Source organism: Aythya fuligula, chromosome 12 (assembly GCF_009819795.1).
Source record: "Aythya fuligula isolate bAytFul2 chromosome 12, bAytFul2.pri, whole genome shotgun sequence".
NCBI lineage: Eukaryota > Metazoa > Chordata > Aves > Anseriformes > Anatidae > Aythya > Aythya fuligula.
This window is the reverse complement of record NC_045570.1, coordinates 3693809-3715605: the sequence shown is the minus strand read 5'-3', so window position 1 is coordinate 3715605 and position 21797 is coordinate 3693809. Positions and strand designations below refer to the sequence as shown.

The window sequence follows — 21797 nt, the reverse complement described above, 5'->3', positions numbered from 1 at the left end:
TAAATGCCTCTGAAAAAGGATGGCTATTATGTTCCGCTGTATCCTGCTAAATGCACCGGAGTAATGAAATACTAATAACATAAAGCCTGTTACAGACTTCTGCTAAATCCTCACTGACAAATGGTGCTGGAGGGGATGGTCTGGTGTTGTGCATGCGTTACTGTACGTGGGCTATGAGGATTCAGGTGCGTCTTGTAGCCAAGTGAGAGCCAGCTCGGAGCTTTCTGCAGTGCCCACGTTCACTCAGCGGACTTTTAGACCCAGAACTAGATTCCTGTACGTCTTCTGCTGTCCGGTAGTAAATGTAGGAATGCTGGTTACTTCTGTTAGATAAGTAAGGTAATAAAAGTTCAAAGTACTACATCTCCTGGACAACACCTATGGATATATATGTGGACATATTTACTCCAGTGAACTGGGGTGGTGTAGCAGAGTCACTTTATTCTAGAGAGCAGACGGTTGGGGAGACACTGGGAATGGTCTCTTGTGACATGTGCAGCTAAAGAAGGCTCAAGCCCAAACCCCTTGCCATGGTTTGTCTTCTCCAACATGGAGAGGGACCCGATGGAGCTGGGGAGCAGGCAGGTGGCGGCGGAGCAGGGATGTGGGGTGGTTGGTTCGCGCTGGGCAGCGCCGCAGAGCCCAGCCAGGTCGTGCGATCAGCAGCTTCATTATATTGTTTGCGTTTCTTAAAACCTTTTCCTTTCCGACCGCAGATTAGGCAACAGAAAGACCAATTTGCAGAGCTTGTAAATGCCACTTGTTAATCATATGCAGTACAATTATTATTTTTTTTTTTTCACTTTCCCCCTTGGATGTATTAAGTCAACTTTTTTTAGCTTTTTATGTAATTGAAATTTGCCCTTTTGTTACCTGGGCATGAATTATTTTTGAAATGTTGTCATTACCCGCCCTGCTGTGAGGTTTATCTCTTCTGTTCATCCTAATTAAATAAAACATAGTGTTGTTCGCCAGCCTAGCGTTGCAGTGAATTACCTGCCTGGAGGCTCGCTCTGGCATTGGTGCTTGTTGCAGCCGCAGACGTCGACTAACACGTTTACTTTTAGATTTTCATTTCAAAGGCATCAGTTTGTGCTGTGTGACAGGTGAACGGCAAATGCTTTACAGCACTTTCAAGAGCTGAACAAACAGTAAAGGACTGATGGGTACCGCAGCGGAGGGGCAGGTACGGCTGCGACACCGCCGTGGGGGCAGAGGAGCGGCGTCGTGGTGGGGTTGGCCACGGCGGAGACCTGCGTGGCTCTGCTGGGGAGAGACAAGCCCTGCCGTGGTCTCGTGCTCTCCTGGGCATTTCTGGTGGGGCTGGTCTCGGCTCTCTGCACAGCATCGCCGATGGCCGCGTTCTCCTTGGGCCTGGCGCTGATAAGGAGGGCTGTTTCAGAAGCGTAGCAGTTGGAGTTGCTTGATGCAGAAGTTATTTCCAGCTCGTATTAGAGAAAGCAAACAACATGCACGTGTTTTAAAGCAAAGCGGAGGTAAGGTCCCTGCTTGTAGAGAAGCAGTTTTTTTAAGCCTTCGATAGCTCTACAAAAACCTCGCTGCTCACCAGCGAAACCCCATTATGGGTAAAAGCACAAGAGTTAGCAAGTCACTGTGCTCCAGTCTCTGCTGGCTCCTACAAGGCTCTGGAGGTTTGGTCAAATGTGGCCTAATTCTGCTTTCCAAATATTAAAAAATTACACAGAGGGCAAAAAGACAAGTTCTTAATATGCATATCCTGGGAAAATCCTAAAACAGTATTTTTACCCCCTCCAGTCCCAAGGCTAATCAAAATTCCTTTGTTTCCACATCTACCATTAAAATACATCCCTCCCTTGGTTGCCTGCTGAATGCACAAGTTTAACCACTCAGTTGATTGGACTCACAGAAGCTGTTACTGGCTTTACAGAGGATTTGCCTACAGATAATTCAGGGGTGGGAGGGATACCCCAGGCAACTTCCAGCAGGGCTGGTGCTTAATTTAGAAGCTCTGAGTATTTCTTGATGATCCTCACCTGGCTGGGGTGAGGTTTTTCTGCGTTGCCGTGGAGGGAAGGTAGCCAAGCCCTTTGCGTGGTGATTGCTGGGACTTGTCTCACGTGGTGGGCAACTGAGTGTTAATCAAGGTGCTGGTAACAAAGATCTGCTGTGCCCTTTGAAAAGAGGGTGGTTGGTGCCCTGCAGAGCCAGAGCCCTTCACTGGGGGAGTATCTAGGACATGCTGCTCCAGTTTTTAGGATAAGGGGAAGTTTGCCCCTTGATGTTGGATGTGGTTTGAGTGTTTAGATGTAAACCAGCAATGCAAGCCCAAGACTTCTAGATCTACTGGAGAGCTGCAGGTGCTGAGATTCCTGCTGATGTTGGAGGTCCATGAGCAAGTCTAGGTATTTATCAGCTATGGGATGAAGCCTCTGTCCTATTTTTGTTGGTGGCAGTGTTTTTCACTGATCTCAAAAGGGATGGGATTTTATTCTCTGGTTTTGAGTCACAATTGAGGGAGAAAGCAGAGAAAAGATCTGGGGGGAGTAGTCACTTGGCACCCAACACTGCAGAGCTTATCACCTGCTGCTTCTGCCAGCTCTCTGGGGCTGCTGCCGATGGAGTTTCCAGCAGAGCCCTGGGTGTGTTTGAGGTGCAGGGGATGCACCGGTGCTCTGGGAGCTCTCTGATGGCACTGTGGGAAACCCTAGAGACTCGGCCCGTATTTATCAGCTATTAACCCAAAGAGGGGCAAGCCATGCCTGAGCAACACTGACCATCCTTCTTCATCCTTTCAACCTCCTGTCCCTAAAACTTGAAAAGCTAAAGGAGGTGGAGAAAGCACACAGTGGAAGGGTGAGCTTAATACTTGAGGAGGCAGAAGTGTTAAGTGGAGAAAGATGGAAATAAAATAGAAAAACAACCAACCAAACAAACAAAAAAACCCACAACCAAACAAACCAGGAAATCTGTTGCTGGCACTTGAGTATGGAAGGTGTCTGATGATTAGATGCAAAGTATTGGCACAGGTGCTAACTTACCCTTAGCTGTGTCCTTATTTTTTTTTAACTCTTAGTTTAAGACTGAGAGGACAAATGAATCTGAAAAGTAAATCTCGCTCTATGGAAAATAGTATAATTAAGTATAAGTGGAAAAGAAAACACTAGAAATGTAAAACACCTAAACAAATTATATTTTTGGCTCTTAATAGACAGTACCAGTACTTTTCTCTTTAGAGGAGTATAGTTGTGGTTTATGGCTGCTCTTTGTTTATTGAAGAGAAATATGAGAACAACTGTGATCAGTCATTAGTTCTGGGAGTTGCAATTATTTTATGATCATGGCAGCGTCTGAGCTTGGCTTGTGAGAATGTCTGATTGTTCGGGGTTTGAGAGGGAAGAGTAGGTAAAGGAGGTTTTCAAGATAGCTTACATAAATGCACACAAATATAATGTGTGTTTACAAGCATTATGTGAAATGTCTACAAACAGTATGTGAAGGAGAAGGTCTGAAGGATTAGATAGTAGCTTCTTTTTTTTTCCTCTTTTTTTTTTAAGGCCAACTAACCTGGCTGCAAGATGCAAGGAAGCTTTTCTGGTGCGCCAGCCTGCCTGCCCTGAAAAAAGCAGCAGCCTTCTGGCTAACTGCTTGATAGGCAAATGCAGCTTTGCTTTAATTTACTTATTCAAGCTCTTGTTCAGATTTATCTTGTTTTCTGAGACTACTCAGATGAGTGAAGAGATACTGAGCTACATGCACAGTAATGCCAAGCTTGTATATTATTTATTGCTGAATTCTGTGGAGATGTCTTAGCCAGCCGATTTGCTCATGGTCTCCTTTATTTCTAGGAAAATGGCATGCCTTGCCCTTCGTAATTTCTTTGCTTTTACTGACCAGACTGTTCCCCCAGAGGGCATGTGGGATGTGGCAGAGTACTGAAAATCCTGGGATGGAGAAGTAGAGAAGGAGGTCTGTGTGTGAATGGCATCTCTTTTCCTCTAGATTTGTTTGGCAAAAATGGTGTGTTTCTGGCACTGATGTTTATGTAGAGTGTAGTAGCCAAGTCTGGGTCAGAAAGTTGTTGCCTTGAAAGGATTTTCTTAAAGATAAATAAGTACTTTCAGTTAGATTCTGAACATCAGTCGGGAGTGTGGTACAATGTATTCTGAGCCTCTTTAAAACAAAACTGAATCCTTGCCTTCAGATCTGGTACTGAGTCTCACCTAATACTTGTGTGTGGAGTCCATTGATGTGGTCCCCTTGATTTAAAGCTTTTTTCTTTCCTGCTTAATAACAGATACATGAGACCTGCTTTAAAGCTCTGTTTTGGTTTATTTTAGTGGCTATTTTTTTTGTCCTCAATAAATGCTCAAAAGAAAGCTGCTGTTTTTCTTCATCTTAATGTGAGTAAATTTGGAGTGGGACTTAAAGGTGGAGGTCGGAAAGCACTGGGGGGTGCCCAAGGGGGCTGTGCGTGGGTTGTGTCAGAGCTGCTGCCTGCGGGAGCAGGGTCTGCTGCAAGCTTTCTGTCTGGAAAAAAAATGAAGCCCAGCCTTCCTCGTACCTGTAGCCTGTGAAAAGGTTGTTGGTGGAGTCCCTTCAGCAGCCTTGCTTCCCTTTCTGCATCTCCTTGGGAAGCTTTGCTTTGTGGGGAGGGCTTCAGGTTGGCCTCCTTACCCAGCTGGAAGCCCTCTGACTGAGGTTTTTCTCCTCAGCCTCTGGTGGTTTTGCTCCTCGTGGTACAGACAACAGCTGCAGGGCTGTTGGGAGAGGGGCCTGGGTGGGCCAGGAGGGACCAGCAGGACCCTGGCCATGGCTGCTCTTGGTGGGCCCCGACGGGGAGGAGGAAACACACGGGGCCATCCTGCTGGGGTGCTCTGAAAGTGCTGGGAAGCCCCAGTGGGCTGGCAGGAGGGCAGTCCCTGCCCGCTGGGGAGCGGTGGGCTTTTATTAGGCAGCCTGCATCTGCTCCCCCGTCTGCCTTGCTGTCTGCTGTCGGGCTTGACTCGATTCTCTTGCATTAGCACGCCCCAACGGGTTTGTTTTCATGTGAAGGTTGTTTTTTAAACTGCTGTTGTCATATCAAGAAAGTACCCTCCAACGCCCCCTCCTCATGAGAGCCCTGCCTGGAATGCCTGCTGCCGCTCGGCCTGTGCTGAGCCAGGCCTGGGGGGAGCGTGGGGACAAATCCTGGTGGGTTTGGAGGGACTGCTCCATGTCGGCACCACCTTAGCACCTCTCTGAAGCACGTGGTGGTGCCGGCTGTGGCACCGTTTCACTCTTTGTGTCGTAACCGCTGTGAGAGAAAGGCGGTGTAGGCCGGGCAGCGCGCTGCTGGCAGCAGTGCAGGCCTCGCAGCGTGCTGGTGGCAGCACTGATCTGCTGTGCTGTGCTGCCACCACCGCTTTCTGCTCCTGCCTGCGGGCCCCAGGTTTATGGGGGGGCAGGTCTGGGGGAGCAGGGGAGGCCCCGCAGGCTGGAGCTTGTCTGGGGGCTCTTGGCTCCTGGCAGCTGCCCCGCACGAGGAGACCTGGCTGAGGAGCCATCCTCTTCTCCACCCCAACTGAGTGAAGATAATGCCACTAATAAATTAGATTATGCCTCTCAAGAAAAAGGGAGATTTATTATCCGTGTGCAGCTCTCACCATAGGCTGTGCTGCCGTTGCACGTATGAGGCCAAATGGGTGGTTTTATGGTGGTGAGTTGCAGTTCTTGTTGCTGATTTACAACTGTGCTCCTCTGAGCATTTTGACTATGGCTGACCCAAATACTGCTGTGCCCAGTAACCTAGTGTACAGGCTCACGAGCGTTTCTGGAATTGCAAAGCAGCAATGATCTTGCCGAGGACAAAGGCTGCTGCCCAGAGCAAGTGTCCTTGGGCCAGCCGAGCTGTTGGTGTGCATGGCCCCTACTAGCGCAGCACTGGTTGCAACCATTTGCTTTCTTATTGGGAATATTTCTGATATGGCAAACTTACGTGGCTTTCCCTGCTGCGAAAGGGCTCTTTTTTTTTCTTTTTTGCTTGTTTTTAGTCATAGGAAATACAAGTAGTCATCAGAAATACAAGAACCGGCTGTTTGCCAGTAAGAAAACAAACAAAACCCCCAAAGCAACCTAGGCATTGTACCTTTCCTTGCATTTTTCAAAAAATAAAATTCTTTGCAACTGTAAATACTGATCTGTTTTTTTGGTAGAAGCTCGTGATTCAGTGTTAAACTGATGACACATCAAAGAATAAAATAGGATTTTTGTCTGTTTTCCTATTTGTTTTTAGTCTTGTTTAGATGTGGGAAAACATTGTGGTTTGAAAAATATGAAGAAATGTTCAAATGTCTCAGATAAAGGAGTAAAAGTAAAGCTCTTTATATAACTCAGCGTGCTTGTGCAATAGCATTGGTTGGGCTGCAGTCTGGGCTCTCGAACAACCTTACTAAAAAGAAAAAAGCTTTAAATTTTATAAATATTTCTGCCTCTCTTTTGCAATACCTAACATACATTGTCTGTTCTGCTCTTAACTCCCTGATGCAGAATTCCTAAGTTTGGGCTAATAGAAAATTTGGAGGATTCTTCATTATCTGAACCTCTTGAGAAATACCAAATATGTTCCAGTAATTGTGGTGTAGTACAACAGGGAGTCGCACTGGCAGTTTGTTGGAAAGGGTTTTTCCTGTAGTTATGAAAACCATACAACTATTAAAATCCCCAAAACTGAAACCGCTGGGATTACTCATATACTTACAGTTAAGCGCATGCCTAAAGGTAGATATATTCAGCATGCATTTTTCTGACTTGCGTTTGATTCTTAGCTTGAGCGATCAGGGGGGGAAAAAAGTCCTTCGATCACTTCGGTCTTGTGCAGCCTTTTTGTTCTGAGCCTATGTGGCTGTAGCACAGTGGGTTGTGGCTTGTGACAGAAGCACCCAGGTTTGCTCCCCAGCAAGCTATCGATAATAAGGAGTGGAAAGCTTGTACAGCAGTGAGATACTATGGGCTGGCAAGCAAGAGTTAAGTTGGGTTTCTCTGCTTCCTCCCACCTTCTCTTCATACCTCTGCCACAAACCACTGGTGAGCGTGTGTGTGTGTGTCAACTTTTCTATACCTCTTTTTTTTCCCGTTTTGGTTCTGTGCAAAGAGGGTATAGCAGTGACCCTTGGAGATGAAAGTGAATGTATTGGATGCTGAGGTCCTGGATAGGTAAAAGTGAAATGAAACACTGGTATTATGGTTCAGGCCATAATATTTGGGTTTGCTTTTTGGTTGTTTCATCTTCCCTGTTCTAGAAAGTTAGTTTTATAGAGTAGAATTCACATGGAAAAACTAGAAAGTGATGCTTACTTTACAATGTCCCTTATAGAGACATCTGTCCTCTGTGGGCAGCCTCTTATTGAGGAGGCCGTGTGTGCTATATTCTGTCTTCAGGGCAGGAATATGGAGAACCATTAATATTTGTTTTATTTCTCTCATAAAAACTCCTTTTGATTTAATACATTTAAAAAAACAAACAAACTTTTTTTCTTAGAAAACACTGGCATGTATCTCTAAGTGTCTGATGCATTATCCTAAGGACTTGATTAACACACCTATTGTTCTTAGAACAAAGTATGCTTTTTGACTATGAAGCTATGTAAACAATTCGCTTTGAAACAGAATTTGGAAATATGCAAGTTGTGAAGTATAGCTAATACAGAAATGTTGTTGTTGCACTGCTTTAGCAGAGAATCCATTTGCACAAGTATCAATATGTAAGGGAATTTAATTTTAAAAACAGTCCCAACCACTTTGTAGAAAAATATAATGCAGTACGTAAACTCATTTTAGACACTACTTATTCTACCATGTCCCATTAGTTGATGTTTTCACAGCGCTTTGAAAATGTAAAGCGCTATATAAGTGCTTATTATTACTACATTATTATTATTCTCCCTCTTGAAAAAAGACCCTCCAGGGAGGGTGAGACTCACTTTGCATTTCATCTGTAGTGCATATCCCACAAGAAATATACCTGCTTGTTTTGTTTTTTTTTACGCTCTTCCCTCCCCACTTCCATCCCTCTTTTTTTTAAAAAAAAAAAAAAAAAGTTTCTTTTAGGAATTATGGAGTCCTTACTTGGTTTATAGTCAGTTTATGAGAGGAATATTTGAAGGCACACAGAAATCTAAGAAAAATGTCCAATCTGCAGAGTAAGAGGAATTGCCACCCTGGTCTCGCCCTGTGATGGCTGCAGCAGGGGCACGGGGTGCAGTGGGGGCAGCGTGGTGGTGGTGCCCTCACCAGATCTCCTTGGGCCTGGCTGCCCCATGGGTGCAGAGCGTGAGGTGAAGTGAGAGCAGGGATGGCTCCAGCACTGCCTTGGAGGGATTTCCTTCATGGGGAGGAGTGCCACATGCTTTCCTGCAGGATCGGTGCTGTTGCTGCTAGTGAAGAGAAGTTCTGCGATTCCTCACCTCCTTTGCGCTCCGTTACCAGCAGCCCACAGCCCTGCAGAACAGGGCTCTAGTTCAGACTGGTCTAACCCTCTTTATCCCTTGAATCCTTTTGACAGAAGCTTATACAGCTCCATGTCCATTTATTTTACGGGGATTTCTGTTGATCAGCAAATGAGTGTGAGAGGCTGTCCGGGCACTCTGAGCTTGCTTTCTCTGTCCCCTCAGCTCTCATCAGGCAGACGAGGTCCTGCCTTTCTGTGTGCCCAACTGCTTTCTGTGACAGTAACGTCAGGGCCCTGCCTTATGCCCAGCTATCAGGCTTTGCCACTGGCCTGAATTCTGCAAAAATCTCTGCGTTTGGCTCACTTCAGCGTGGTACTTTGCTCGTTGTGAGTCCCATTACTGTTTGGGAGAGGGACAGGACGTATGGCCGCATCACCGTTTCTAAAGAGCTGGATAACGCCCCACACAACTGCAGAGTTCAGCTTCTTGGGAAGAGATCGCCCATGTTCCTCGGTCCTTGCACCGCTGCGGTGGGTTCAGGTGGTGATGCGATGATACTAATGTGGAAATGTTACGTTGCTGGCTTCTGTGAATGTCTCTTTATCTGCTGTAAGCTCTAAACGCGCTGCCACTAATGTTTAACTGAAACTTTGCAAATATCCCGCTGAGCCCTTCAGGATCGTTGCTTATGTAGACTTATTTTTTCTTTAGAAATTGTAGGTGTGGGTAATTATATGTATTTTTGAAAGCTCTAACTATGCCTCATTTAAACTTCTGCAAACATCTTTGTGAGCCCAATTAAATGCCTGCAGAAGAAAACGATCAAAAAATGAGATGGGGAAATGTGCGTTTACCCAGATACAGCTTGCAAGCCAAGCAAAATGTTATGTTAGCCCAACAAATGGGTTATTCAAGCACGGTTCTACCAAGACAAACATAGGAGAGTCAGGGATAAGTGAGTTTTGAAGCAATATGGGATGTGCCCCTCTCAAGTTAAGTTATCAGGATTGCACAGGTTGAGAAAAGGCAGCTAATTTAGGGTCCACTGCAAATTTGGGTCCAATCCAGATTTGCCTTGGAAATACCTGGAAAAATTGCAGTCTGGCCTGACTTTTTCAAACGTTCCCACAAAATGCAATTTCGGGTCTGTGCCTCTGCATTACTGGATTCTTCTATTTGCACGTATTCGCTTGAGCTTCAAAATAACCAGGCAACAATGAAGCCAGTGTAGCTGAATGAAAGGGAGGGATGTCTTATCGTACTCGTGTTGAAAAAAAAATAATTGACCCCTTGCAAGGAGCTCGGCGGCAGGCTGTCTCCTCGGGCCGAAGCCGTGCAGCCCCAGAGGAGCCCTGCTGGGGCCAGCGGCCCTGGGGGTCCTGCTCTGCGGGGCTGGGCCCTGATGGCCCCAGGAACGCGGGCAGGAGTGGCACCAGTGCGGCAGCGGGCCTAACGCCTCGACCGCGTTGTAGGGAAGCAATTCTGCCGCACCGTGTTTAATTTCCATTTAATTTCCGTCAGAGTTGAAAGTGAAATTTGCAGATAACCGGATCGGGCCCAGCGTGCTTGCAGTCTCTGCTGCTGCTGATCAAAAGCAATACTTTGTTTCTAATTTAAGAAGGATTTTTTTTTTCAAAAAGTAGCTTGAAACAAGAGGAAACTGTCACATCCTGAGTGACATCCTGTGTGCGGCAGCAACATTCTTGCTTCTAAATGATCAGCATTTCAGCCAAGGGAATAAAATCCAATCCGTGTACAAATGTATTTGCTTTGTGAGGATCCTGTAGTATTGCACAAGCTATTTTCTGATGGCAGAATGCAAATCTAAAATCTATATCCAAGAGAACAAAAAGATTAATTAAATTAGCTGTCTGGAGGAAATACTGAGGACACTGAGTTATCAATTGGATTTCAGTTGATTTGTTTTAATATGCAAGATTATATTTTTAATACTGGAAATGATGGCAGTGTTTCATGGCCCAGTTAATTATTTTTCAAATCGCATATTCTCCAAGCCCACTGACCCCCTGGCACCTGGTGTCTCCTGACTGCTGCTGTGCTCTCTGCCTTTCCTGTGCCCTGGTGTTTGCAGGGTGCTTGTGGCTGCCACCATGGGGTCCCTGCTGTGGCTTGGGGCATTGGCCAAGCAGAGCATCCTTACAGGGAGGAGCATTAGTGGATGCGTGGCCTTGGTGGGCTGGGGACACCGGCAGGGGCTGACTGCTGATGGGACACCGAAGGCAAGGATTTACACAATGCTGACCTTAAAACTTCCACATACATTTAGTGTTCTACTGGCTCCCATCCTTGGGGCTTGGAAGAGAAACTTAATGAAGGTGTGCTGTTATTGTCTAGGGGACTTACCAGTTTCTCAGCCAAAATGCATGTGTTAGGGTATACGTGCATATTGCTGCTGGAAAGGTGGTGGTACAGGTGACTTTGTCTTCTATACTCTCCATGAAAACCACTGGATACCTTGAAACACTTGGAGAACGCAATCCAATCTTGTAGAAAAATGTTTAGTAACAGCTTTCATTGAAATGAGAAGGGAAGGGCTGCCCTTCAGGTGCTCATCCCTGTGTCGGTATGGGTGCGGGTGGGCACATACCAGCCTGTACTCGGTGCTGGGGCAGCAGCTGGTATCTGTGCTGGGGGTAGCAGCGAGGGGCTGGTGCTGCACAGCCCTGGGCAGGGGTCGTGGGTGCACCCTGGTCCTGGCCACGGTGCCCGGCTGGGTCCAGGAGCAGCCTGGTTGTGGTGCAGGAGGGACTGGGTGCTGGGGAGCAGCGGGAGGGGCTTGCCTGGGACTGCAGCATGGCTGTTTGTAACTCCTGGTGCTTGTTTATTTTTGTACATTGAATTAAAAATGTAAATGTTTAGCAGTTTCAGGATGGGGTGGGGAAGTTCTGCAAGCCAAGTTGCAACTCTGAAAGGTCAATTTTTTTTTTAATTTTTTTTTTTTTTTTGAACCCTTCGTTTGCCGAAACCTGGCTGTGCAGAGGGGCTGGGCGGGTGAGCAAGCTGCCCGGCAGGCTGGGGCACAGGCTGGCAGCCCTGGCCATGGTGGGACCATCCTGTGGCAGCTGCAGGGCCTGCCCATGGGAGCTGCCCTGCTCAGCAGCCACTGCTCCGAAAAGAGCGGACTGGGTAGCCAGGAAGGGGCTGGAATATTTGGGAAGTGTCAGACAACAGTGCAAAACCTGGGCCACCAGATAGTTACACAGCCCTGAACTAGGTGCTCCGTATTAAAAAAGTTGAAGCTATGCATATATCGCATCACGTTTGAGTGCCTGGTGGGAGCCAGCACTGAGCTGCACGCGCTGTGAAAATGGTGCCCTGGTTGTTTAGCACAAGAAGTAGCAGCATTTCGGGTACATGTCGCTGTGATGGCAATTCTGTTATTTGAAGACATGAGAGCTTTGATGTCTGCAGTTGGTTTGGCCCTTCCGTGCACGCACTGGCTGCAGCTGTGGAGCATCTTTGTCTTGTTCTCACCTTGCGTAAGGCACACGGACAGGCGGTGAGTGATGCTCAGGAGGCAGTAATGTCTGGTGGGAACAGGGGAGGAGGGGATGGTACAAAGGCTTTGGCATTCTCCTTGGCTTTGCATATTTATGTGTAGGTCACCAAGACCTCTCTCCAAAAGCTCACTTCTTTTCCCTGATGGTTCTCCCTCCCTTTTCCCTTGGCAAGATGCACCCGAAGCTCCCTGATCCATGGGGGACGTTTGGGGGGGCTGCTGGTGGCAGTGTGAGGGCTCGCCAGGTGCCGGTGAGAGCTGCAGTCGGCCAGACAAGCGTGGGCAACCTGCGGCTGCTCCCGTGTCGCTGGAAGGACCCAGAGCAGCAAGCAACATCCCCGGGATCAGCACATCGCTCCCTGCCAGCCTTTTCTCATCTGGGAGCAGGGCCCATCTTTTTTTGTCCTGCAATTAGCTCAATTAAATGTAGGGAGACACAAAATCCATGTTTTTGCCTCTTAAAAGTTACCTCTTTGCCAGACTTTCATTCTGTAAGCTCTTATTTTTCCTGTCTGCCCTGTGGGACCTTTTCAGCAGACTTTTGTAATGTACGTGTAAGCTGTTCTCTGACTTGCTGGTAAACGATTTCATTTTTTTCACTCTCAAATTTTATGAAATTAAAATGTTTGTTCTCATTTCAGACCGTAAAAGTGTAAAAGACTGCTTTGAAACTGTACCCTTTTTGGCAGATTTGTATTAAATTATGTCCAATTGCTATTAGGTTAAAACTAAAATACTCTGACTTCATGTGTGAATTAGGCTCGAGGTTTAGGAAATGTAGAGTGGCAGGAGGTGATGGCAAAAGTTGTTGGAGTAATTCTATGCTATATATTTAAAATTAAATATTTTGTGAGCTTGTGGATTCTATAGCTTGATCAAAACTGTACATTATTCCCTGTGAATGGCGAGTTAGTGTTAATATTTGTGGTAGAACGAGATGTTTCTAGCTGTTTTGTTCAACAGTCAAATGAAAATTTTCTTAATGTTTTATTACTGCAAGAGCTGTAAGCTGTTTTTCTTTCTTGTAAAATTCTCTGCATTTTTCCACCCTCTCCCCCAGTGGCAATGTTGAATCTTCTTTTATAAGAGAAGGATCATTATGTATAATCAAGCAATTTAAACAAATGATCTCTTAGTTCAAGGAGACACATACTATAATATAAGCTTACTGAAATGAAAAGCTGTTGTTCAAAACACATCACGCTATTTTGGAGTTATTAAAAGCTCTTATTTTGATTTTGAAAATGGTTCTGGCTGCCAGAAGTTCGGTTGTTTGTTTTTGTTTTTGTTTTTTTTTTTCCCCACTGACTGCTAACTTATAGCTGGTGGTTTGATGACAGTACAACAGTAACAGAGATCAAGGAATATTAACCGGTGTTGTTTCCAGTTAGTTTTAAATGAAGTTAATTACCTGTCTGAGTAACGCAATATTACCAACCCAGCCATGTCAGCACGCGTGCCATCGGGGGACGATCTGCAGCTAACCAAGGTACTGGGGGTGTCACGGCACTCGGAGCCGGCTGTGGGGGGTGTGGACACGGGGCGTGTGGGAGGCGCTGCTTTGGTGACATTTCACCAAGTGAAGGGGTTTGTAAATGGTATCGCTGCAGATGCTCCCCTCCGCTCTGTCCTTTCAGAGGGCCGGGTGCCCTGTTAGCGTTTGGGCTGTGCAGCGCTTACCCTGCTGCTGGTTTGTGCTCGGGTTGTGCCCAGGTAGGTGAGCGATGCCTGGTTAGGGCTGAAGCCTTCACTCCACACTCCTACTCGTGCCACCAGCCTAAACGCAGACTTCATAAAGCAGTATCTGGGTTCAGATTAGTGGGTGGAGGTGTGGTGCTCTAGGAGACTGATGTGTGGTTCTGAGCAGTATCTATCGCGTAAGCCCAGGTATGAAAAAGAATAACTCATTTAGAAAATATATTTTTTTTATTCTTAAAAATACTAATGCACAGGCATGCGTTAAAAACAGTGGGAGACTCCCCCCTACTCCTCCCCCCACTTAGACACAAGGTCTAAGGAGCTACAGCCCATGCCAGCTTTTCCAGGTGTCGGACACTCTGGGGAAAGATGAGCAGAACTGTCCAGACTTCAGTACGGTGTCCGCTGCCTCCTCGCCCTGAATCTTGCCTAAGACACAATTTTACTAGTCTGTGGGGTGCTCGGCTGTGTGCCCCCAAGACACAGGGATGAGTAAGGCCAGGCAGGGTGCTCATCCTGTGGTGGTGCCGGCACTGGGAAGCCCCCATGGGGCTGGTGGTGCTGGGTGGTGGCCAGCTCAAGGCTTCCTGAGCGCAGTCAAATTCTGGTGATTACTGCATTTATCTACAACAAAAGTTTTCATCTGCCACATCCCAAGTAGACTATCACAAAGCCTTGTCTTAAAAGAAGTCACATTTTTAGACAAATAACTAGTGTGATGGAGGGGGAAGGATGTCTGCACCGTTATCGATTACAGGGTCAGCTTTCTGATCAATGGCAAGTTTTATATCCACTTGACTGACGCTCACCTTAACAGCCCATCCCTGAAACCAGTCAGCACTAATACAAAGTGATGGCTTCCCAGAACGCCGCGAAGTCCATAATGCATGCAGAAGGGATGGAGGCAGTCGATCCCCTTTCTGCAGTATTATTATTTAAAGAGCTCATTTGTCAGCGGGACTGGGAGTTGTTCCTGTGCCGGCGTATGCATGGCCAAAGCGTGCCTGAGTCGAGGAGCACGAATTAGCATGGGCTGAGCGCAAATAGGGCTCCTATTACTGCAGGGTTTCCATAAGGTTGTGTAACTCTAGCAGAAAACCAAGAGAACAGAGAAATCTCGTTAACAGGGAAGAATACAAGTGTGGATGGGAAATATATTCAGATGTCATAAAAATTTGTAGAGGAACTCTGCTTCACTGACCCCTGGGCTATGGGTGAAACTTTCCAGGGAAAAGACATTAGTTCGGCTAAGTAACCCTGTTTGCCTCGAGTGCAAATTAATTATCAGAACACTTTTTTATAGTGGCTAGATTGGAAGAAAGCTATTTGTATTGAAAGGTAAGGAGCTTTGGTGCATTTTTTTCTTTTTTTTTTTTTCTGTTTGGCTTTGAGGAAGAGACTTGCAGATTATGGGAGGCTGTGATAGAAACAGCTGAAATCTGGGGGGACTTGTCTCGCATGCAGTGAAATTACCACCAGACTGCGGTTTGTCCGTGTGTGAATAACCTTGCACCTGCACGTGTTCCTGGTGTGGGAAGCTTACTCGGGTGTCGCTTCATAATACCCATTGTGCTCCCTCTTCTTTAGGACACTGGGGCTCTTCTCAGTCTTCTTCCAAGTACTGTTCGTGTAGTCCACTGAACTTCAAATGCAAAACTTGGTGCAAGTTGTGTTTCTTTAGGGACGCTTCTGTCAACGTACTGCCTTTTGCTGCGTCTGGAAGTGCCCACGCCCCATTTCCCAGGCTCAGCAGGACTGCTCAGAGACAGGACTTACGTTCTTGGCAGCCTTCCTTCCGACAGAGGACCAGAAATCAAAACAAGCAAATAAATATGACACAGAAACGTTACAGAACACAAAGCACTGACAAGAGCACTTGTCAGAGAGGAGTAGACACAAAATAATTTGCCTCCGAGTAAAGATGGATTGAGCTGATGTTATTCCCCGTGGTCCCCATCCATGGAATAGGGATTTTAATAACCCTGGAGGCAGGTGCAGAAGGGGCTGTAAGGAGGAAAATGAGGGTGTTTGCTGCTGCCCTCGGTGCCCTCTTTGTTTCCACAGATGCTTTCAGAGCTGCTGTCCGGGGCTTTTATACTTTTCAGCTGGGCCTTTCCTGTCCAGATGTACTCGCCCACCCTGCTTTTGGCTGGGACGGAGTTAATTTACTTCCTAGTAGCTCCTGTGGCGCTCTGCTTTGGATTTGTGATGAAAACTGCTGATAGCAGGCGGATGTCGTAGCTGCTGCTGAGTGTGCTTGCCCGGAGCCCAGTCCTTTCTGCTCCGTGCCCTGCCCACCAGCGAGCAGGCTGGGGTGCTGAGGGATGCTGAGGGACCCCAGCTCTGCTGTGCCACGGAGTGTGCTCGTGATAGAAGCAGGGGGAGAGGAAGGAGCAGCGGGGACGTTGGGAGCGATGGCACACCCGTTGTGTGTGGTGGCTCCGCTCTCCTGGCCGTGGTGGAACATCTGCCTGCGGTGGGAGGCAGCACCTGAATTCCTCCTCATGCTCCGCTTTTGCAGTGTTTGCTTTCCCTCCCAAACTGCCTTCATCCCAACCCACGAGTAGCACCCACATTTTTGCGCAAGGGCTGAACAGGCGCACGTCCCCTGCCTCGTCTTTATAGGCGTGTTTTCACACGAGGGCCACAGCCTGGCACGACCCGGACTGTGATCCTGTGCTGCTGCCTGTGAGGCTTTGCAGGCTGGGAGGCGCAGCCTGGTGCAGCCTCGGCCCCGCGCCCGAGCGGCTGCAGCGTGCCTGGGTGTTCGCTCGTGGTGGAGAGCGAGATAAGTACGTGTCCCTTCAGCGTTTTATGAAACAAAGTAATGCAGATATCCATAAGTGAGACATGACATGAAGCGTACTGATAGTAAGTTTGGAATAGTTCTGGGAGTTAAGAATTTACATGTCTTTATTAATTATTAGATGTTATTAGTGAGTGACTAAGGAACTGGGAAGCTCTAAGCGTTCTTTTGAAGTAGTGTACCCAAATTAGGCTAAATAAATAAATAAATCTGAAAATGTCGGGAAACGTCTGCTCTAATGAATTTTCTAAATACACAAATCACACTTATTAAATCAGTGGATCTTTTAGCTGTAAAAATATTATTACTGTTACACGGGGGAAATCCATTCAGAATTATAAAATATTTGGAAACTCTTTCCATGTTTCGCTTCGATGGAAAGGTTGTGAGATTAATACGAATAGAAAAGAGTAGGTTTTGGGATTAAGTTTTTCAAAGCCAGCTTTCCCCCTTCTTTGTGTGTGCGCCGGTTTTCAATAAGAACTGTGTTCCCCTTTTAGTCTTGTTTAAAATAAACTACGTGTATAACAAGACGTTGAAATTTATTTATGGTATGTTAGCACTAAGGACAGGTTGTTAAGGGGTCATAAAAAATATTAGTTTCCACTTTATGGCGGCCGCCTTGGTTTTTCTTCAAATTAAATTTGACGCTACGAAGGGATATATGTGATATATAAAACGTTCTCTCCCTCACTGTAATTTCTTTCGCTGTAATGCGGCCACAAGTCTCGTCTTTCAAGGAGACAAATCTCCGCTGGGGGGCTTCTCCGGGCCGGGGTGGTGACACCCCGGCAGCGCTGCCCTGCCCATGGGTCCTTCTGGGGGGTCCCAGACACTTCTCGTGGCGCAGGAGGAGGTGCTGGATTCCCCATGTGTGAGCTCTCGGACCGGCTTTTATCTACCCTTTTATCTGTATTTTACCCTGTGGTATTTAATTTATACCACTTGTGCGTTCCTTCGTCAAAATATTGAGGCTTGTGTACGAGAGGCTGACCTTCCTGTGAGCGTTTATCAGGCAGTTCAGAAGAGCGCATTGTTTTATTATTAAAGTACAATTTATGAAACAGAAATGATCATAGATGCAAATTTATACTTCACACATTTTTTTTTTCTTAATAAGAATATGTATATTTTCATCTGGGGAGAAAGCAGCATTAGAATGAGAGCGCCTGGGGAGTGTTGCCATACCCGCGCACAGAGGCGTGCACACGCCTGCATGCACAAAGAGCCACAGGGAGCTGTTTGCTAGAGCCACAGACCCCTGCCAACAGCCCCAAAACGTCTGCTCCCCCACAACAGCTGCCCCTGTCCCATCATCGGGTGTGGAGCCGGCACAGCGGCAGCCCAGCGTGGCTGTGCTTTGGGAAACTCATTTCGTTCAGACGGGGACCAGCACCAAAGAGGAGGGGTAAGGGGAAATAACACCACTCGCCAGATGGGTTTTTCCAAGCCCTCACGGCTCTAATTAACGTGGCTGGTCAGGAAAGGCCTCCTCTCTTCCTTTTCCTGTGCTACCTGCTCTGGAAACAGAGCTGACCAATTTAAAAAAAAAAAAACACACTGAGTTGGAAGGATTAGCAGCAAGGAGCAGTGCATTTCTTTAGGCCGAGGGGAAGAGATCCAGCTGGAGACTCTTTCCAGCTCTGCTGAGCAGCCCTGGTGCTGGATGGGGTGTCGGTGGGGACACAGGCATGAGGGGTGCGGGCATCCTGACCCCCAAACCTGCTTTTGAGGAGGGTGGAGGAAGAGGCAGAGGTCTGTAAGAGCAGGGCTGTGCAGCTTGCCATGCCATCCATGCCCCTGAGGCAGTCGCTGCTGTTTTGGTCGTCTTCTGTTCTTTTTATCACATGTGCGGTGTGAATTGTTGCGATGTCGAACTTGAGCACGAGTCCAAAAGCTTGGTGAGGGGAAGCTGCGAGTGGCTGGGTGCTGGGGTGCTGCTGCCATGGGAGGCCCCGTGCCTGCTCCTGCCCATCCCAGTGAAACGCACGGGGAAAATTGGCAATGAGGCAGGAGTGATTTTGGGGGAGGCTTTGCTGCTCGCTGCTGGAGGAAAGGAGGAGGCAGCTTTTGAGTTCAGAGCTGCACTAGGCTTTGATGAAGCAGGAACCCTGCGGGCCGGGGTGACGGCAGTCGGCAGCAGTGGGGAGCAGCGCGTGGTCCCGGTCGGTGTTTCGGGTGGCACGGTCTCTTGCCACTAGGGCAGGATGAGGAGTAAGGAGTTACAGCCACGCTGCCCGTCTGCAGGTCCTAGTTGTCTACTTCTGTTCTCCCCAGGGTTAGTTCCTATTTTGATAAAAAGCACATGTAAATTAATTTCAAAGCCTTCTTGCTTTGTGTTGGCAGTCTGTTAGACGTGAACCCTCAGCATCCTCATTAGCTGCCTCAAGATAGGGCAAGCACATGTAAATTATTTTATTAGGTGTCCTGTTTGTAGGGAGACTTTATAGCCTGAATGTAAAAACAGTGCTCTTTCCTGTTTTCTTTTTCTTTTCTTTTTTTTCTTTTTTTTTTTCCCTCTCCGCACTGGAGAAGCCAAACGCGCCATAGATGGGTCTGGTGAGACTCTGCCCCCCTCGGAGCGAAGCCCAGTTTGTTTGAACTTTGCGGTGCTCTGGTTTGGTTCTGAGACGTCGCTTCGTTGCAGCCACTTCTTTGCGTTGGGTTAACAAAGCAACCAAAAAGCCGGGCACAGCTCTTGGCTCTGCTGCCTCCCGATGTACGCCCCGTGTTCTTCGTGCTCCTCAGCACGTGAAGGGAGGCATCGGAGCCGTGAGTGCTGGAGCAGCAGCTCAGCGTCTGCGCTTGCTGACCCACCCCTGGTCCGTCACTCATCACACGTCTCACCCCGCTGTCCTCTGGGGACGTGGGCCTGCTGCTGGCCTGCTGGCAGAGCAGGGGATCACCCCTCAGGCTGCAGCATCGCCCCCTGGCACAGGGTCCTGGCGTGGAGCTGTAGGTGTGCCAGTTCCTCCTTCCTCTGCTTTCTCAAATGGATCCCCCCGATTTCAACACGTAACCGGGTTTGTCCTCCACCAGCATTCCAGATGGAATGAGAACATTTAAACTGTTGGTTGCTGAAGTAAAATACATGTTTTACGAGCGACGTGGGGGACGTCAGATTCACCTGTTTTGTTTCACTTGAGCTTTAAAACGGCTGTTTACTCATAGTAGATCTATTTTTGAAGGAAGGCGCAGACACTATGGTGACAGTTGCCTTAGAAATGCACGTAATGAGAGAGGAGCGCGCCCGCAGGCAGCCGGCTCTCGCCTCCCTCCGGCCTTGCCAGCCACCCGCCCGTGGCCCCCTGCCCCACTTGGGGCTGCCACAGCACCCCTGGGTGCTCCCCTAGGGCTGCAGGGCACCCCTGGGTGCTCCCATCCATCTGCCTCAGAGCCGAGGGCAGTGGTGGTGGGGGGTGAGAATTGCTCCCAGATCTCTAAAAGCACCCAGACAAGGTATCTGCCTGTTCACTTCTAGGAGCCACGAGCTTAATGTATCGCACGTTTAAGATGCTGATCCTGAGAGTAAACTGAAACGTTGCCTGTGTTTTATTACGCCGTGCACTCGTATTTATTTACATAATAGATTTTGATGGGAAATGTATGTCTCCAGTGGAGTCTGCGAATTAGAAACAAAAACTAAATATGAGCACTGGGAATAAATATGCTGCGGCCGGTGAGTCAGGTGTGTGGGCCGCGGGCAGGGCAGTGATTAGCCATTATGGATGTCCTGCAGCCTGCCTCCTGTTACCGAGAGCAGGCTTTTATTTCGAGGGATCCCGTTATGTGCTCGCAGTTACATGAAGTTTCGCTGTGGTGGCTGAAGACCCAGGCCTGTTAGCTGCGTGCAGATTTACGGTGCGGGCTGGAGCTAATGGATACTTATCAGGCAGGCTGTATTTGGTGATCGTCCATCATTTGCTCATTAAACAGTGTATCTAAGTGATTCTCATTTCCTCCCTGCCATGTCTGGAAAGGAGGAAACTAGACACATTAGGATGGAATATTAATGTCCTGGAGGATTTAGCCACCCATAATTAGATCTTCTTTGCATAAACCTGCTAGTGCTACCTTATTTTGTTGTTTGTTTTGTTCTCCTTAATCATCTCTGCATCTTTTCCTGTTCCTATATTTCTTTGCATTTCTTTCTCATTTTTCCTTTGTAATTCTGTTCCATTTGTCTCATCCTTCTTCCTTTTTTTTTTTTTATTTTTCTTTTTCCCTGACCTACTGAGCACAGCAGCCTGGGTTTCCCCACTCCTCCCTCCTTTGCACAAAAAGGCTGACTTTGCCAGCAAAAACCACGTTCCCTGCCAAGCCCTGTAACTGACTTTGGAGAAAAGCAGCTAGAGAACTTGTGCAAATTTAGGCTCTGAACTAGCTAAATAAGCCATGTCAGTAAGCCCTCTTGTCTTATTCCCTGGCCTGCTGGCCTGTGAAAGCACAGATGTATAATGCCCCTATTTAACGGGGGAAGAAAATGCTGGCCAGAGGCCACCGATGGCTGACGGGGCTGGGCAGCAGGGAGAGACGAGGGAGCCGCTGGGCTCGTCCCCTCTGCGAGCTGAGAGTGACAGTGCCAAGGGAAAGGTGCTGGCGAGCTCGTGGTTTTGGGGCTCCTGCAGGGGACAGATCGTGGGCGAGGATGAGCAGCGAGGCACCAGCACTTCCCGTCCATTCCTGAGGTGAGGTGGATGCCCCAGGACATGCTCTCTGGTGTGTGTTCCCAGACCCCGTGAAGCCCCACGACCTGCACCTCAAGATGTGCCTGGAAAATACTTGGCTATTTACAGCGTAACGATGGCTAACAGCCTGTGTGCTGCTGCCATGCCATGCAGCTGGGAACTGGTGGATTTGCAGCCCTCCATCCATAAAGTTTTAAGCATCCTTCACTCCCTTGGACTTGACTGGCATCGAAGCTGCTCCATGTTTCGCAGGATCAGATCCCGGCTGGGCACATGGGGCTCAGCCTGGTGTGTGGGTTTGGGAGCGTACGGCTTCGTGTGAAGGCTGCAGCAGAGCAGAGGCTGGGTCAGACAGCACTGAGGTGTGCATCTGAAAGGCAGAGAAGAACCCAAAGATTTGGGAACGTCACAGAGATCTTGCTTGCAAATACCCCTGGACAGGTCAGGGAAAATGTGTGATCGTTGTGTGAGTGGCTTGGGAGGCGGGCCTGGTGCTGGAGCATTTCTCTAGAGGGAGAGCAGTGAATCTCGGCTCGTGCGTTGCAGCTAACACGCAGCCGTCACTGAGACTTCCCTGAGTTTGTCTGAGAGCGGTCTGTCATAAACAACATCTGACAAAATCCTCCAAGCATGGCACCTGTGTTTGGCACTCGGGCTCTCAGGTTCATGGTGCCCGA

At 47.9% G+C, this 21797-nt stretch overlaps 1 protein-coding gene across 4 annotated transcripts in view; it reads left to right on the top strand.

Annotated features, from left to right (window-relative positions):
- ZNF423 (zinc finger protein 423) overlaps positions 1-21797 on the top strand; it is a 208795-nt gene that overhangs the window by 5661 nt on the left and 181337 nt on the right. Inside the window, exon 1 of one of the 4 annotated variants that reach the window (XM_032195623.1) lies at positions 3929-3948. The exons of the other annotated variants lie outside the window; for them this stretch is intronic. The gene's annotated coding sequence lies outside the window, so the exon portion shown is untranslated. Of the gene's footprint in view, positions 1-3928; positions 3949-21797 lie in introns of those variants that run through there. 4 annotated transcript variants of the gene reach the window in all.